Source organism: Caretta caretta, chromosome 12, assembly GCF_965140235.1.
Source record: "Caretta caretta isolate rCarCar2 chromosome 12, rCarCar1.hap1, whole genome shotgun sequence".
NCBI classification, from domain to species: domain Eukaryota; kingdom Metazoa; phylum Chordata; order Testudines; family Cheloniidae; genus Caretta; species Caretta caretta.
The window spans coordinates 6040863-6053313 of record NC_134217.1 but is presented as its reverse complement, the minus strand read 5'-3'; the positions used below and the strand labels follow the sequence as shown (position 1 = coordinate 6053313).

General features: G+C 46.5%; 1 protein-coding gene and 1 long non-coding RNA gene across 3 annotated transcripts in view; one reads left to right on the top strand and one right to left on the bottom strand.

The window, feature by feature from the left end:
- Positions 1–12451, bottom strand: part of PLEKHG4 (pleckstrin homology and RhoGEF domain containing G4) — a 169223-nt gene that overhangs the window by 70803 nt on the left and 85969 nt on the right. The gene's annotated exons all lie outside the window — the stretch shown is intronic.
- On the top strand, positions 9625–12148 carry LOC142068640 (uncharacterized). Its single transcript, XR_012664527.1, has 2 exons — positions 9625–9708; positions 11826–12148. It is a non-coding gene; the product is annotated as an uncharacterized LOC142068640 (long non-coding RNA).

The following is a 12451-nucleotide window of genomic DNA, read 5'->3' as shown; positions in this document are numbered from 1 at the left end:
CCATAACTCCCCTCCACTCCCTACAGCTCAAAACCCCTCTTCACACACTCCTCTGCCCCCAATGCCCCTCCCCTACAAGGAAGCATTCACATGTCTAACTTGCCCCCCTCAAATATTTTGATTATTTTCCCCCCAAAATAAAAGTGCCACCCATGACTCACAAACTCTAGCCAGTCACTCAGTCCAAAACGCCTTTTGTCTTAGGTGGGGGCTTATGATTAACCGACCCTTAGTTATGTTAAGTGAGGGTGAGTTTGCAGCCATTACTCTCAAGGCATGTTGTGTGGTTCATCCAGTGATTGGTACCTCACAGTTTAACAGCACAAGGCAGCAGAAGGAAACAGTGTTTGGGGGGATGCTCTTATAATACCCACTGGCCAGACTCAGATTGATTCTGAAGTCTCAATGAGATCAACAAAAGAAGCTAAATTGGAATAAAACTGGATAATAAAATCTGCTTATAGGGATAATTGTACTTCATGTTTGTAAGTGGCCTTACAAGCACTGCCTCGTATGAGAAGACAGGTATCTAGCTCTGTGTTCATATTAACTGCTAATTTATTTGCATTTAGCATTGTGTTATCCAGCTGGTTTGTGTTCTCCGAGTAAGAATTACTCCTCCTTTAAAAGACTCAGCACAACACACAGATCTATGGGGGCAATCCTCATTTATAAACCACGTTCCCCAATTTTGCACACACTCCACATACCCTCTTCTAGACAATCCATTCCTTTACACTACATATAGTGACTATGGCTATACCATTAAATCTGTACCAACCTTAGAATAGTTCCCCCAAGAAGAGCTGAGCGCTCCCAACTCATCCATATGAACAGCCAGGCCTGTGGGAAGGAGCAGGCTGACCCAGAAGCAACCAGGTAGCAGAGCTGGTGTCTAGCATAGACAACACAGGATTATTTTTTCCCTAATATTTTTAAAAAGTCAGGATTTGCAGCATGTAACTAAGCACCCCACACAAACTCGGCACACTGCAAATACCGAACAAAAATTAGCCAGAACCTTGAATTCTTCCCCATACAACACAGTCACTGACTCTCTGGGCACTTGCTCATGCAAAGGTCTAATTCAGTAAATAGCAGCAGCGGCAGCAGCTTCTCTCGGCTACAAGCTGGGATTCAGCAGCTTGCCCTTCCTGTCACTGTAAATCCCGCTGTGTGTGCTATTTTCCATTTATGGGAATTTTGTCCCATGGGAGAAAGCCACCTTTCAGGACCATGAAGCACTGCCTACCTTCACTACAGCACTGGGGATCCAAGGAGACACCTCAAGGAGCAACCAAAACTTACCTAAAAAGGCCTTGAACGCCTCTGCCTGTCTTTGAGAGGCTCAGGAACTGCTACTGCAGCCTCCATAACACACCTGTGGAATGTGCTCAGTATGAGAACGGCTGTGCACTCCTTTATGTACAGAGCAACAGGGTTTGTATAACTGTGAAGTGAGTGCTATTCACCAGGCTCAAACCACCATGTAAACACAAAGAACAGGTTGGACTCTCCGAAAACAACAGCCTGGAGCGAAGGTATGTGTCTAGATAGAAATGTCGCTGTGTGCGTCTTTGCATTTTGCCCTAGACCTCACAAAAATGGATGAAAACATGGAGCAATTACCTGCTCACCGGGGAGAGATCAGAATACATTCTTTCAAGAGAAATTGACAAAACATAACTTGACCTCCCTTCATAGATTCTAAGGCCAGAAGGGACCAGTATGTAATAATAATGATCAAATCCTGAGATCCTTAACCAGATTTGCAGAATGACTGAGGCCGCGTATACCCAACAAACTTTGGTTGACGCAAGTTACGCAGGTATAAAACTGTCACAGTTAGGATATCGCTTGTGCGCAGGCATATCTGGCTGCTTGCGATGGTGCTACACATACTCACCAGGAGAGTCTGTGCTGTTGCAAAGTGAAGTGCACTGTGGGTAGGTGTCCCAGTGGGCCACACGCCACCCTCCAGTGCAATACCTTCCGGGGAATTTTTGCAAGGCATTGTGGGGCACACGCGCTGCACATGAGTCAAGTTCCCATCGTGCAATTTTCTCCATCCCTAGCTCAGCATTTTCACACGTTCTTTATTCAGTCCCACAATCCTGTGCAGCACTTTTTGCTGTCCACCATCCGACAGAAGCATGGAGTCTCCACAGTTCTGCACGGTTATCGTGAACGTTTCAGAGACACGGGAAGAACCACAGCAAAGAGGGGCAGGACGATTTCTTTGAGGACAGATCGCTAAAGTAATAGCAAAAAACAACTCAAGGTTGTTGGTGGTGTTCACGGAGCAGCAGCAGCGAGTGGAGCGCTGCTTCGGAGAAACGCGCGCTGACTGGGAGCATTGGCACGGCAGGGCTGCACGTATAGCCACAGCCTTACTCAGAGTCTTCGCTGACGAGGAAGTCAGCGAACCCTGAATGCCAAGAAGTGTGGATTCTGGCAAACTCACAGGGGTCAGAGCTCTCTCGGGCCTCAGTCTTCAATGGCAACCGTTTCTGGGCAGTCAACAACACAATTCAGCTGATCTCAGCCACCATACTGCTGCATAGGCAGAGAGGAGAGGAGGTTTCCAAATTAGTGAAGTTCCAAACCACATAATGTCTTTATAAAATAAAACCAACACGCTGAAACTGCACCTGGAAGTATTAGGAAGCGAGTGCTGCACATGGAGCACAAGAGGTACAATCCCTTTGACCATCTTAAATATCTCCTCTCCCTCCTTGGCACTAGCGCCATTTACACACCTATTTCCTAGATTTTCAGAACAAGGGACCACTCCTTTGACCTCCTGCGTAGCGCACACCATGAAACATGGTTGAGTAAGGCGTCTCTAGGCTATATCGTTTCGAAAGACATTCAGTTGTGATTTAAACACTTCAAGTGATGAATACATCATGTTCCTTGGTGAGTTGTCCCAATGGTTAATTACACCTCCCTGGAAAAGGAGAGTCTCATCTGAAGTTTGAATTTGTCTAACTTCAGCTTCCAGCCACTAGCTCCCATTCTGCCTTTGTCTGCTAGATTAAAGAGGCCTCTGCTAACAGAAATCTTCTCCCCATGTACGGGCTGATGGACTTTGATCAAATCACCTCTTATCCTTCTCTTTGATAAACTATACACATTCAGCTCCTTAAGTGACTCACTCAGATTTTCCAGATCTCAAATTCGCGTAGCTTTTCCCTGAACCCCCCTCCAATTTCTCAACATTTTTTTGAAGGGTGGACACCAGAACTGGACCCAGTCTCCAGTAATGGTCTCACCAGCATTACAGGTAAAGGTAACACTGCCTCACTGCTGGGCAAGGCACTTGTAGTTTGGGTTAGGGTTCCTACGGGTAGGGCTCCCCGCCCTAGTGCTATGCTTCCTATGGGTAAGGCATTTAGAGTTAGGTTTCCTATGTCCAGGGCCCCTGGACTTAGAGTTAGGGTTCCTATAGGTAGGGCTCCCCACCCTAGGGTTAGGGTTCCTATGGGTAGGGAACATGGATTTAGGGTTAGGGTTCCTATGGGTAGGGCTTCCCGCTCTCAGGTTAGGGATCCCATGGGTGGGGCACTTGGAGTTTGGGCTAGGTTTCCTATCGGTATGGCTCCCCGCCCTAGGGGTATGGTTCCTATGAGCATGTCAGTTGGACTTAGGGTTAGGGTTCTATGAGAAGAGTTCTTGAAGTTAGGGCTAGGATTCCTAAGCATAGGGCTCCCCCCTAGGATTAGTGGTGCTAAGAGTAGGGCAATTGGCGTTAGCGTTAGGGTTCCTATGGGTAGGGCTCCCCACCTTACAGTTAGGGTTCCTACGGATATGACTCCCCACACATTGATTGGGGTTCTTCTGGGAAGGGCTTCCTGTCCTAGGGTTAGGGTTCCTATGAGAAGGGTTCTTGGAGTTCGGGTTAGGATTTTTATGAGTAGGTTTCCCCACCCTATGGTTAGGGTTCCTATGGGTAGGGAACATGGATTTAAAGTTAGGGTTCCTATAGGTAGGGTACGTGGAGTTAGTGTTCCTATTGGTAGGGCTTCCCGCCTTAAGGTTAGGGTTCCTATGCCTAAGGGACTGGGAGTTAGAATTAGGGTTCCTATGGGTAGGGCACTTGGAGTTCGGGTTATTGTCCCTATGGGTCAGGGGGAGGAGCTAATCTCACTCTGGCTGGTCATATACAAATTAAGGATTGTATGGTTCACAAGAGATGCCCATTTACAATCTTAACACGATCCCAACCAACAGATGCTAGGGGCTGGAGGAAAAAACAAAAACAGCGGGAGTTACCTTTTTTTGGAGTAAGACAATATATTTTGAAACTATATCTTGGGTACAGATGAAACCTCAGGTATTCAAGAGAAATATCCAACATAACAAGAGAGACAAGGTGGGTGAGGTAATATCTCCTGTTGGACCATCTTCTGCTGGTGAGAGAGACAAGCTGTTGAGCTACACAGAGCTCTTCTTTAGGTCTGATCTGACGTTGGTCTAACAGAAGATATTACCTCACCCACCTTGTCTCTCTAATATCCTGGGACCAACATGGCTATCACAACATTGCATATAACATAATAACAAGTCGTGTTCAATAAAGATGAACCTTACTATGTTGTGGATGAATATATATTATCCGTCATGCACTTGATGTAATTCTAAGAATGTATATAGAATATTTACTGCACTGATAAATTAGCGCCTCCGGTCATTTTTCTTTATTTAGTTTATACTTTATTTAGTATAATTAAAGTATTACAAGATTCTCAGTTTAGTCTGGTCACCTTTGCAGGTTTAGTGTGCTGTACTATAAATCCAGATATTTTCCTCTCCGTGAATATACACAGTTGTAGCAACACAGCAGCAAGTTAGTTCAGTGTAAGAAGACTTAAAAAAAAAAGTGTAAGCTTGCCCAAGGACAAAAATAGAGTGCTCAGTGGCGTTTGTATCTCACTCAGTGTATAGAAAATTTAGAGAGACTGTTGCTAAAGAAGAAAACTGTTCCTCAAAAAGCCTTAGAAGCATCTTATGTTGTGGCCATGCACATTGGAAAATGCAACCCAGCACACACCAGAGGAGACCCTTCTACTTCCAGTAGCAATAGACATATATAGAATTAGGACGGGGATCAGCCATGGCACTGAAAACTATTCCTATGTCAAAGAATGCCACCTATCAATACACTGATGACATTGCAGAAAACATGCAGGACCAACTGACAGAACAAGTTAAGAAGAGTCAATATTTTGCACCGCAGCATGAAGCTGCCACAGGCTGGCCAACATGGCTCAGCGTCTGTGTTATGTGACAGTAGTCAAAGCAAGTACAATAGCTGAAGAACTTCTACTTAACAGGCCCACTCTTCTCACTGAAATTTTAGGCTGAATCGGAACATACCAAAAAATTTGATATTTTCAAATGATAGCTTTAAAATCCCAAATTAGATCAGATTATATAATTAAACCATATGTGGTTGAATAGAGTCACAAAACCATCCATACTCTGGTAACCCTCTTCAATCTAATGTACTCAGTTGGTTTTAAAAAAAAAAGAAGAAGAAGAAGATATTTGGCTCTGGGGAGCCAGCAAGTTTTAAAAGATTTGTAAGGAAGCCGCAGTACGAAAAAGTTTGGGATCTCTGGTGCTAGACTAAATGGACACAGAGCACATGTCGATGACATGGTGATTAAAAGATCAGCAGCCACTGGGCACCTCGTCTCTGTGAGAGCTCCCAGTTTTTCTACACAGCTGTAGCTGCAATAATGGACGTGCAATGGTGAGAAATGTTGAGCTCGAGACCAGGTTTTAGTGACTCGCCTCCACTCACCCCGCAGCACCCAGATCACACTCTTTCATAAGGACTCACATGGATGCTGCCTCACCTCAGCTGGCTTGTCAGTACTTAAGATGAGAGTCTACAGAGTAGGTGTCTAAATCCCCCACAAACTAAGCAGTGAACTAGAATATTTACCAAAACTAGCGTCGCAATGAGTTTGCTCTGAGCTGGTATGCAAAATAAAACGCCTCTTAAATACATATAATTTACCTGCTAGAGGAGTTCATTTACTGTTTGAAATGGCACTGAGGAATTTCACGGGCAGTAGCAGTGTCCGCTATTGCAGGCAGAGTCCATAATTTTTATGCTGCTATTATTTATCTACATTATTTGTCTGCTCTTTGTCTAATGGCAACAGCAAGACTAGCTGAGATTCCTAGATTTGCATTTCAACACCAGCCATGCCAAAGCTACTGCACCAAAGGATCTGCACAGTAGAACCTGAAGGCTTCCATTGTCCACGCTAATGAACCTGAATTTAGTATGCCAAGTACAGTAAGCTGAAATCTTGGTTACAAACACAGATGTACGGTACTTGCAGCTGAAAACATTGCCCCCCAAGGACTCTAGTCAGCAGAAATTACGAGCTGGCTACCATGTCACGGAGGGCTGTGGAAGATCCCAAGTGGGTGCTGCCAGGCTCAGCGCTCAGGGGTCACTTTTTGGGGCTGCAAGATCATTATTAGTCAAGATTCCCCTATAGGCTGGACTGGGACAGGAATCTCTTCATTTCCCTAATTTGATCTGCGCCTGATTGACGAAGACCATCTTCTACACATGGATATTATTGGGGCAGGAGGAAAAGCAGGTTTAGGGGCTCCATGTACACTAAAAAGTGAAGAGAGCAGATAGCTTTGGCTCTTGATCTGTACTATGCTAAGGGTGGATGTAGCGGGGTGGTTACCCGCTCCTGCCCTGTGGGGCTTAAAAGCCAGCCCTGGGAGAGAGCCAGGGCTGAGGGCAAGAGAAGCTAGGCTGATTGGGGAAATGGCCGCAGCTGGGCCTATAAAGGGGCTGCTAGGCTGAAGCTTAGCCAGAGTTTCTCTCTGCATGCAGAGAGGGAAGGGCCTGGCTGCAGGGATCCGAGAGAATACCTAGATTGGAACAGGGCTGAGGGGGAAAGGCCAGGGGAGCTCCGGCCTGGAAACCCCCAGCTGCGAGGCCTAGATTAGGGCCTATTCGGTACTGGGGCTGTAAGGGGGCAGCCCACGGGTAGACAGAGGCAGCAGGTCCAAACCCCTTCGCCTGTGATGAGTGGCTGATACACTGCAGTCTGCCTTGGGGAGAGGGGCTAAGCGATGACTGGCAGTAGCCAAGACTGAGGTGAGGTGGGGGGTGGAGTTTCCCGGGGAGGGGAGACCCTCAGGGATTGTTGGGGTTTACTGCCAGGGTGCAGCACCCCAGTGGGGGGGAGGCACTAGGGACTGGGGCTGGCGGTAAGGCAGATCACCAGATGGCAGAGGGCGCTCCAGAGGCTGACGAGCTAATTCCCAAGGACGACCAGCAGGAGGCGCTGCTGGGTGAGTCCGGCTATTACAGTGGATTAGAGTACAAGGCAGCTGGGGAACATCCAGTGAGGGTACCAACAGACATCTACACTGCAGTTGTCTATAGGCCTAGGTGAAACTTCAAGATTTTGTCTGACACAGATTTACACGCCACACCATGCTCTTCTCAGGTAACAATATCTCTTACACTGATAGTGTCGTTCTCAATTTCTGAGACAAGCCACTTACCCTTCAGGTTTAGAAACTTAGTTAGAATGCCCCAGGTCAGGTCCCCAGCTGTCACATACAGGGAGATTGCTTTATACGCCATGGAAAGCACGGAACCGTAAATGTGCATGCTAGAGCGGTGGGGAGGAGGGAAGGGAGCCAAAACTAACAGGTGGGGCAGGGTGCGGGATGTCTCATGACTAAAGAATGACTGAAGTGAGGTTTTTTTTGCAATGTATTTCCAAAAGGTGTTTGTCAGATAATACCCCACTACAGGGAGTACAAGCCTGCTTCCTTTCCAGGCCACTGATGTGGGCTCCTGCAAATTTTAGTGCATAGGTCATTAACCTGAAAGAAGGCATTAATTAAATGTTTTCCACTGGGTTTGTTTTGCTTTGTATTCCCACTTTAGACCTTCAATTTTCTGTCACATTAAGCTACGAGCTAGCAAGGGAAATTAGGCCTTCAGAGCCCGCAAGTGTACTGAGGTTATCCTTCGTAAGAGTTTTGCTTAGTGTGGTTTAGTACAAGCCCTGGACAAGGACGGAGCTGGCCTTTCACTCACGGCATCCAAATGAGAATGATTATAATCTGTATCAGTCCTTTCTATGCCTTATCAATGAATGTTATCAAAGTGACACAGTCAACTGAAAAGCCACACTGCAGTCTGACATGGTTTAGCTACTATGAATACAAGTATTGACTATCACCAAGACAGATTAGAGAAATCTATCATTTCCTCCATTGTTTCTGTTTGATTACTTTGTGTCTTTGATTACACCTTGTGCACAGTCGGTCTCATTACCTCCCAGCACCAGCCAATTGCAGTGAGTCACATTCCCCTGTTATGTCAGGCTTCCACACCGCAACGGGAGACAGAACAGAATTTTAAATAACAGGAAAGTGTGACTCAAGTGACAAAATATTGGCAGGGGGACCCGAGAGTAAAACGTAAAACTGTGTTTAACTCTCTTGTAAAAAATTAGATTTCAAGTCCTTTTAAATAAAAAAATTGTCTAATGACTGATAAAATTGTACAATCCACACCCAAAAGTTAGGAAATGCAAAAGTTAAGGTTGTCACAAGAGTGCCCCTGCCTGTGAGTCTCTATAGGTCACAGAGCCAAATTCTGCTATTTTGCCCCAGTATAAATCTGCAGCTACTTCCCTACTAGTTCTAAAGGTCAAACAGGCATAAGTAGAGGTTACTGACCTTACGCAATCACTGCAGTCTTTTGACCTGTGCCCCACTATGGGTGCTCCGCTTCAGGTGCACATGTGCCTCTCATGCCCTTCGTTAGAGGTTTTTCAGCTAGCAGTGCCCGTTCAGCCTGCACATGCGCCCTTTGCCTTCTAGTGCCAGACACTGAAGCTACACAGGGATGCCCGGGTGAACTGACCTCGCTTTCTTTTCTACCCAAATGTCTCCACAGAGAACAGCCCAAAGCAGAGGGGAAGGAAGGGCGGGTATCCTATCGATAGACTATCCACAGTCTGAGCAGAAATCATGGATCCCTGGGATCTATCTGCGAAGGAGATGAACAACCTGGCTGACCTTCAAAATTGCTTGGTCCTACCCAAATAGGAGGCCAGAGCCCTTCTAACACGTAGGGTATGCAAACGGGACTCCAACAAAGAGTTGTGTGGCTTCAGGAAAAACACTGGTAGATGAATAGATTGGTTAAGGTGGAACTCCGAAAGAACCTTAGCTAAGATTGTGGGGTGTGAGTGTAAAGAAACTTTATCCTTGAAAAATACAGTGTGGGGGGTTGGGGGAATCTGCCATCACTTCACCAATCTCCCCAATTCTGTGGGTCGACGTGATGACTACTAAAAAGGTCAACTTCACAGATAAATGGAGTAGAGAACAGGTTGCTGTAGGTGTGAATGGATGTTTCATACGGTAACTGAATACCAGGTTGAGATCCCCGCTTGGGGTGGTTCTCTAGTCTGGGGGTAGAAATTTCCAAAACCTTCAAACCCAGATGATACAGGATGAGCAAATACGGAAATAGATGAAAGTCTGATACTGCAGACAAATGGAGCTAACTGACCTAACTGATAACACCAATGTCTTCGGATCCAGCAGATAATGCGGGATGATTGAAAGAGGCACAGATACAGGCAGCAAGCAGTGATGACAGCACGAATGGGAGAATCTCTTCCATTCCTGCAGGTAAATCATATGGCTTGACTTCTTCCTACGATTCAGTAATACCTGTCGCACTTCCTTAGAGTTAGAGGATTCTAGCCCTGTGAACCATCGCAGAACCATGTCCAGGGGTGGAAAACTCCTAGACTGAGTGAAGCATGCAAGGGGTGGTCGGGAGCTTTAGTGGTAGATGGATGCGTAGATGAAGCAGGTAAGGGTACGCAATTTGTCTTGGCTAGGTTAGTACTACAAGGATAACCCTGGCCCTGTCCTGTCTGATTTTGTTCACCACCCTCAGTATCGGTGGAACTGGAGGAAACACAGAGCAGACCCTTCTTCTAGGGCAGAAGAAAGGTGTCCCCCAAAGAGTGGTGGCCCAGACTCCCCCTTGAGCAGAAAAGAGGGCACTTCTTGTTCCTGGAGGTGGCAAAGAGATCCACCTCTGGCAGACCCCATCTTTGGGACATGCTATGGAGGCCTTGAGAATCTAGCTCCCATTTGTAGCCCTATGAGAAGTGCCTGCTGAGAACATCAGGTGTGGTGTTCTGAACACCTGGGAGGTAAACCACCAAAATTTGGCTCTGCTTCATGGCTTCAGCCCACAGAGAAGGGGATTTTGCTCCTCCCTGTTTGTTGATATAGAATAGGCAGGACATGTTGTCCATCATGACCCTGACTGATTTGCCCCAATGAGGGGTAGGAAATGGAAGCTGGTGTTCCTGACAGCCCTGAGCGCCAACAGATTCATGTGGAGATTGTTTTCCTGAATTGTCCATCTGCCAGAGACATGAGAGCACTGAGATGAGCCCCGCATCCCAACAGTGATGCATCTGTTGTTAAAGTTAGCAATGGAGAGGGGTGACAGAAGGGAAGGCCTGCACAGACATTGAGTTGATCTTTCCATCAATTCAGGGAGTTCCTTGCTCATAGAGGAACCGTCACCTGTCCGTCCATGGTGTTGCTGACCAGAGAATAGGTCATTCTGAGCCCGCCTTGAAAGCTGCGGAAGCGTAGCCTTGCATGATTGGTCATGACAGTGTAAGCTGCCATGTATCCCAGGAGCTGAAGTACGTTCCTTATAGTGGTCCAAAGACTCCCCTGAATTGTCTGTACCAAACATGACAAGTTATGAACCTGTCTATGGAAAGGTAGGCTCTGGCTGCCAATGAGTTCAAAAAAGCCCCTATCAACTATACCTTTGTTATGGGGGTTACCATGGATGTCCTTACGTTTAGCTAAAGACCCAATTTCTGGAACAGAGCAAGGGCCGTCTGGGTGGAAGACAGCACCGCTTCGTAAGAAAGGCCCTTGAGTAACCCGTTGTTCAGGTATGGGATGACCAGGATCGCCTCTTGTTTGAGATAGGCAGCAACTACCTCCAGGACCTTGGAGAACCTTGGGGCAGAGGAGAGACTGATGGGAAATGATCCTGGCCTATAGTGAATTCCTATGCAAAGGGTGTATCGTTATATGTAAATAGGCCTCTTGTAGATTGAGGGTGGAAAACCAATCTCTCTTGTCCAGTGAAGGAATTATAGATGCCAGAGTCACCACTCTCAACTTCTGAGGTTTTACAAACTTGTTCAGAAGTCTTAGATCTAAGAATGGTCGCCACCCTCAATCCTTCTTTGGTACGAGGCAATATTTGAGTAAAATCCTTTGCCCCTATGAGGGGCAGGGATCGGCTCTATTGCTCCTAATCAGAACCTAGAGTCCACCTCTTGTTCGTACAAGCTCGTGAGTGCGGTTCCTGAAGAGGGATGGGTAAGGGGAGTTGAAGGAGGGAGACACATAAAATGGATGGTATAGCTCTATGAAATGATCTTTATGATCCACTTGTCTGTAGTTATCTGCTTCCAGGAATGCTGCAAATGGGAAAGGCAGTTCTCAAAGGGAAAGTGATGGGCATTTGGGAGAGGCTATGAAACCAGAGATACAGAGAATTCAAACCCTCGACCAGCCCATCAATATTGCTGCTTAGAAGATGGTTACGTAGTTGTGAAAGGCAGGTGGGAGGCCCTCTTTCCCTGAAATGTATGTCTTTTCCTGGTGGCGGGGGCATCAGGGGATCTGTGGAATCCAGAGAACTGAGAAGGATATGATCTCTGGGAAGTTTGTGACCTACTGTCTCTTATTTGTAGGTGTATATATGCCCAGGAAACAAAGTGGCACTGGAGTCCTTCAGTGTATGCAAGGACTCATCTGTGGTCTCCGAAAAAAGCCTATGACTCCTGAAGGGGAGGTCCTCAATGATGTTCTGTATTTCTTTTGGAAACCTCAAGGGCTGGAGCCATGATGCCCTGCACATAACTACCAATGTTGAGATGGACCTGGCGGCAGTGTCCACAGCATCCAATGACGCTTGAAAAACAGTCCTGGCCAATAACTGGCCCTCTGAAATGGTGCACTGGAATTGCTCCCTGTGTTCCTATGGCAGGTGTTCAATAAAGGCCAATAATCTATTCTGGTTTGTGAAATTGTATTTTGCCTTGGATAATTCACAATCCTGAACTGCAGGGCTGCTGAAGAACAAACAGATCCACTCTCTTTTGGTCCTCATCCTGTGGAGTAGATCTGGAGAAATGCTGCCTGCCCTGCTCGTTTACTGTACCCATTACTAGGGAGTTAGGTGGAGGGTGGGAGAACAAGAAATCAGTGTCCCTAGGAGGGAAGATAATACTTTTTATCCAGTCATTTACATGTTGGTAGAAGAGTAGCAGGGGTTTGCCTCACAGTCTTAGCTGGACCAAGGAGCACCTCGTTGATG